General features: G+C 48.1%; 1 long non-coding RNA gene across 10 annotated transcripts in view; it reads right to left on the minus strand.

The window, feature by feature from the left end:
- LOC146207653 (uncharacterized) overlaps nt 1–3625 on the minus strand; it is a 194386-nt gene extending 190761 nt beyond the window's left edge. For 5 of the 10 annotated variants that reach the window (XR_014704038.1, XR_014704042.1, XR_014704044.1 and 2 more), the window contains exons 1-2: nt 3494–3625; nt 3127–3185 (exon numbers count right to left, since the gene is read on the minus strand). This is a non-coding gene — a long non-coding RNA (uncharacterized LOC146207653). Of the gene's footprint in view, nt 1–3126; nt 3186–3409 lie in introns of all 10 variants that reach the window. The other 5 variants (XR_014704050.1, XR_014704025.1, XR_014704043.1 and 2 more) reach the window with 2 other exon arrangements.
- Between the last annotated feature and the right edge of the window lie 2375 nt (nt 3626–6000).

Consider the following 6000-nt stretch of genomic DNA (forward strand, 5'->3'; position numbering starts at 1 on the left):
ACCCGATTATAGCGTAGCAGAATTAATGATCCCCTGCTGCCGCACACGCGCACAAACTACTGTGCACCAGCATTGAGTACCTCCTTCCGTAGAAATTAAACGTTTGGCTAACTCGGTGGGGTAAAAAACACGTGGATTTAATTCGGTCGTGTGTCATGCATGTGCGCCACGTTCTCCTTTCATTCTTGTTTAGTTTAGGTTTTGAGATCAGCTGTAGCTTCGAACCTAATCTATCAGGCATCATGGTCGGCGCTAGAGTATCGCTACGGAAAAGTTAGAAATTTTGTCGCAAATTAACGTTTACTTCTCATTTCATACGCGAGGATTATCGTGTATGCCAACAACTATAGCTGACCTGCTTGTTCCCTCTATATATGCTTCACTCACTCACTCACTCACTCACTCACTCACTCACTCACTCACTCACTCACTCACTCACTCACTCACTCACTCACTCACTCACTCACTCACTCACTCACTCACTCACTCACTCAATCAATCAATCAATCAATCAATCAATCAATCAATCAATCAATCAATCACGAGCCCCTGAATGAATGAATGAATGAATGAATGAATGAATGAATGAATGAATGAATTCAAGTCAACGATGAGACACAGACACTGCTTGGAATGTTGCGGTTGATGGACACCAGTAGCGCATCAATTAGGAACCCTCATTGATGAAAAAGGAAGTCCGCATTTAATTTGATCTGCCGAAGCGGTTCAACTTCTGGCTTGTGTGGACTCCAGCCCACGAGGGCCTGTGAGGAAACGAGACAGCGCACGCACTGGCCCGAGGACTTACACACCGGGATACCAGTGCAGTGTCGTTGAGCAGGGAGCCCCTTCAGAGCGAAGAGTTGAAAACAGTCCATGATATTCTCAATCATTACAGATTAGAAGGACAGACACTGCCTCGAGCAGACAAAATTCTACGCAGAAAAGAAGAGGTTATATGGAGAAAGTTGCAGTCGGGGGTTTTTCCCAACCCTCTGGCACTAAGCAGATGGCATCCGGTGATACAGAACCCGTGGTGCAAACACTGTAACGAAACTGCAGGTATGATGCACATGGTGTGGACCTGCCCTAGATACAACGAACCAGAGAGGAATTTGGAGCCCTGGGAGGCTTTAATGATCAGCAAGTCCAAACAAAAATCGTCCATCTGGCCCTGGACACCGCTGAATCCCAAGGGATTCCAGCCTGCTGAAAGGGTAGGAATCTCTTCCTTGAGGGGTGTTAATAAAACTATTCATCATCCGCGCACGCCGAAATGGACACTGCGTATTAAAAATAAGACGTATGTTGCTCTTTTACGAAAATGTACGTCTTTTGCTATAAAAGCGCTCTTAAGGAGCTTGCGAAGCCTGCCATTATTAATCTGCTCTCAAGGACGATGTACGCACCCATTGTTCAGCATTATGCAATAAGGAAGACTCGTTGGTACGTTTTTCTCTCTTTGTTTTTGTTTTTTTACATTTTGTCACTCTTACACTCAATAAGGTGGCAGTTCCTGGAGCAAATATTGTGGGCTTTCAAAGTGTTGCCGTACAGGATCACGCGTTCAAATTCATACGAAGTAACGCACAGAATCACTCTTCGCCACTTCCGCCAGCTATTGGCCGGGGATCGAACCGTCAGCCAACACATGCAAAATTGTCTATGGGAGTGGGTCACACTATGGTCGTCTATGAAATGGGTGTCTATGCAGAGCTGCTATGCTATTGAATGTTCACACGTAATCAGCGATGAAGCGTGTGTGTGGTGGATACATTTGTGCGTACTTTTATTTTGTTCTTTCTTGATTTTTTTTTGTCCTGCAACGAAAATACAGGCTTGTCCCGCACCCACGAACCCTCCAATTTTCTCAGTGCCGCGTACGCTTTAGGGAGCACAAGGGATATACTTCCCACCGCAACCCTTCAATCTCGGCAGCCGCGGCATGGGCGGGAGAGCAACGGGTGCGAAAACGCAAGCAATCCACCCCCGCTCAACGCATAAAAACAATCACTAGACAAAACAACAGCAATAAACAGGCCCTATAGAGCCCGCTCCACAACAGGCGGCTTTGTGGGATTACCTGAGCATCACGGATGCTTATTTTTTATTTTAGTTTTTTTGCGTAGGCACCCTTCCGTTGCCTTGCATGCATGAATGTACTCGAGCGTCGTAGACCGCAATGCTCGCAACGTTATAATAAAGTAAAGAAAGGGGATATACGCAGTTTAGTTCAGCGCGACTCTGATTGCCGACGGCTGTTTGAAAACGTTCAACGAATACGCAGGACACGTTGTGCTAATCCCGTCACTCCGCACATGCCCAAAGAAATTTGAGAAAATTGCTCATTACGGTTTCCTGCGCCTGGACACTTTGGGCTAGGGACCCGACTCTGTGCCTTGTCCCGCGCAGAGTATCTCTTGGCTATAGTTTTGAGAATGTGTCAAAACTAAACGCATCCCGACTGTAACTATATGTTCGTTTTGCAACGGAGCCTCGTGTTCATGTACACGTGACCCGGTCTATACCTTCCCTACTGCTATGCTAGATACCTCGTTTCTTTCTCTTATTGGGTAACTAGCGCTTCGAAACCTAAGCAACATTTCACTGTCCCTCTGGAGCTCCACGCACGACAGATAAGTGTTTCCATCATCCAGTTCCCATGTCTTCGAAAGTTATTCAACCATTCTACTGGAAGGAGTACGCTCCGTGTGTCTAGCTGCCAAATTTTGCTACGTAATGAGCAAGAAACTATGCACAAAGCCCCCGTCCAAATTCAAGTGTCGTTAATCTAGCAAGTTTCGATAACAAATAGATTTCGGAGGGTCAGAATTCTGGTCAGTCATTCGATTACCATAAACAGTGAACAAAGAAACGACCAAAATGGGGAAAAGTGAAATCTAAAAACTGCGAGGAGACGCGCATATATACGGAACATATTCTCGGATATTCGAAATAAGGAGGCTTCTCTTGTTGCCTCTGGTTCTTCGAAGAGGTAGGTGACATATGAGGTGACATAGAGAACAATGTTATTGTTTCTCTAATTTCTTTTGTTAATTACTTACGCGAGAGAGTGCACATATTCGTTTTCAAAACCAAAATTCAATGAAGTAACCAAGGGCTCACCGTGACGAAGATTCCATCAGCAGTCAAAACTCTCTCTTAGTTCAGTGCCACTTTAGGATCTGTAAACAAAGATGGGAAGCATAGTTTGAAAAACGACCATTGCAACGTAACCACTCATCTGCGGAAAGGATACTCTGGTCCACTCACTCACTCACTCACTCACTCACTCACTCACTCACTCACTCACTCACTCACTCACTCACTCACTCACTCACTCACTCACTCACTCACTCACTCACTCACTCACTCACTCACTCACTCACTCACTCACTCACTCACTCACTCGGATCCTCTCGATAAAGGCGCAGTGAAGGGGGCAGACCCACAAAATGTTAAAGCCGGCAGCGCGAAACGAGCCCCGTTATACCACAGAGTAATCCTCTTGCCATCGGTAATAAAGGCGGCAGCCAGCACACACAGCCGACTGCCGCATCCAGAGAAAAACCAATAACACAATGAATGTGCGCACAAGTACGCAGATGCGCGCTCTCTCTCTATCTCGCGCGAGCACTGTTCTCGTCTTCGCATCGGCCGCCGCAACTGCGCCGCAATTTCTTCCTCTCTTCATCTCTTCTATTTTTTTCTAAATTTTTGTTGTACCTCGGGCGCGTGACTTCTCCACGCAGGCGCTTTGTTCTCTCCTTGGACGCCGTAAAACTTGCTTATCGCCGCGAGACACTTTCAAATTTTTCAAGCTCGGGTTGCACGGCCTCCAGATGCCGTAAGGAACGGCGTCGGTGGCTGGCGGGTATCGCGAAAGGCTCGCGCTGATTTGTTTTTACGAGCACGCCGTATTTACACCCGTCCCTTTCTGGTACGCTCTAATCCCGTTCGCGGGTTTTTTTTGTCCCCCAAATGAGCTTTAAAAGTCGCCCTTTCGCAGCTATCTCGCGTGCATGAGGGGATCGCTGTGGAGTAAACGGAGAAAGGGGGCGACGGCAGCAGTAGACGCGATGTTACGCCGTCTGTCTTCCGCCTTTAATGGTTTGTTTACGTTTCGCGTCCTATCGCCGTTTTCCCCAACTCCGGCGTGCTCGTTGTTAAGACTGGAAATAAAAGACGGTAGAAAAAAAATTGCGCTGGGTTTAGGTTCACATCTGTCGCGGTCTGGTCGTTCCGAAACCTACTGGCTTTAGAAGTTACTTTACACGTGAGGATCTTCATAACACAGCTTGCAATCTTTTATAAGTGATGCAGCAGGTAGTACTGCGCTCTCATGCACTGATTAATTTGAGCTTGCTACGGCGTCCCAGCTCCGAGTTTCCGTACTGCTTCAAGCATGCTGGAGCATTTGATAACAAGATAGTAAGAAGGATTAGATAACAAAGCATTCTCACTTAGTTCTTGAGCCAGTGGTCGCGTGAGCCCTCCGCAACACAAAGGTGATGTCTCCCTGTTCTTAGCGAAGACCGAAGAATTCATATCGGACAAGCCTGTTATGGTGTGTTACGATGGCAGCCAACGGTGTTCAAAACAAATTCTGCACAAGTTAACATGATGACGGTGGAGCCTGACACAGCACGGGTGCCAGGGCAAGAGTGCATTTTAAATTGCAGTTGCGGGATTTCCTGACTGCTAAATTGCATGTTTCTTAAATGTTATAAGGAGAGTTAAAAGCGCGTTTTTTTTTTTTTAAAGAACTATTGTTTTGATTGTGTATCGTTGTTTCGATTCCTCGTTGTAACACTTCTGTAGCTGTACTGGCTCTGCTTGATAATGCGTTGCACACTTTCGTGTTAACTTTTCTTCTACTCGGTGACAAACTTACATTTGCATCCGAGAGTGCAGAGCGCCTCAGGTCGTAATAAATCAGCGCGAGTGGGCGTAAACAAGCGCGTGTACGACGTGCCTAGTCAGCACTTGTAGACCATCCTTTTCGCATACTTTTGCGTTTAATCTTTTTCTGCAGCACTTCCAGGCGCGATGTCATTTTTATATAGGTTGCAACGGCCAGGCTGGACTCTGCGGCGTATAGTGCTTATACAGACTATACACGGCTCTATATAGAGCAGCTCCGGACCTCGCAGACTCGTGGTGGACCGCGCGGTGCGTTAGAACCAGCCGCGCTGTCGTAGTAGCAGCACAAACTGCACAGCGGACGTGCGCGAAGGGGGGCCGTTCATCATTCCATTGTTTTCCGGGAGCCCGGACCGCGGTCTGGAGGCGAGACGACGGCGGCGGCGATGATGACGCTCTTCTGTGCTGCAGTGACCCGCCGTCGCGACAGCGCGTTCATCACTATTCGCGTCTGGGGCGCCATTTGCATGCATTATCATAATGAGTATTCCACTCGGCTCCCTGCCGCCTTCCCTCGTGCCCCGGGCGCCCACTGCCGGCAACACGCCGTGTCTGGGCAAGCGGTGACGACGGTGGTCCCGAGCGCACGAGCTCCGCCGAACCGTGAGGTTGACGGCAGTTGCGAACCATAGAGAACACGTGCGTCTATGTCAGACAACTCTCAGGCGAAGCTTGGGGAAAAAGTGGAGGGGGGTGGGGGGCGTTGTCTCGACGCATGCAGTCTCCGCAGAGGCGCGAAGAACAGACACCTAGAAAAGACGAGTTGCTCGCGCTAAGGATGCAAGTTTGTCTCGGATAGTATGTCCGCATGTAAGTGTGTACGGGCAGTATATACCGCACTTCACGATCAAGACAGCGTGACAGGAACTACGCGTAGTTCCCGGCGTGAAAGTTTAACTTCGTACCTATATATGAAACACTCTTAGTACCGGGAAGCGCTGTGCATTGTGTATGTTTTACTTCAACCTGGTTTTTGGCAGTGGATAGAGTTGTTCTCATGTTCGCTGACGGTGTAGATGAACTCAAGATAGCTGAGTCTAGCAACTGGGGTTTTTGGCCCTTAGCTTCGGCAGCGGA

The sequence above is a fragment of the Amblyomma maculatum genome, chromosome 1 (genome assembly GCF_055883805.1).
Source record: "Amblyomma maculatum isolate TAMU_Amacu chromosome 1, ASM5588380v1, whole genome shotgun sequence".
In the NCBI taxonomy this organism is placed as follows: Eukaryota; Metazoa; Arthropoda; class Arachnida; order Ixodida; family Ixodidae; genus Amblyomma; species Amblyomma maculatum.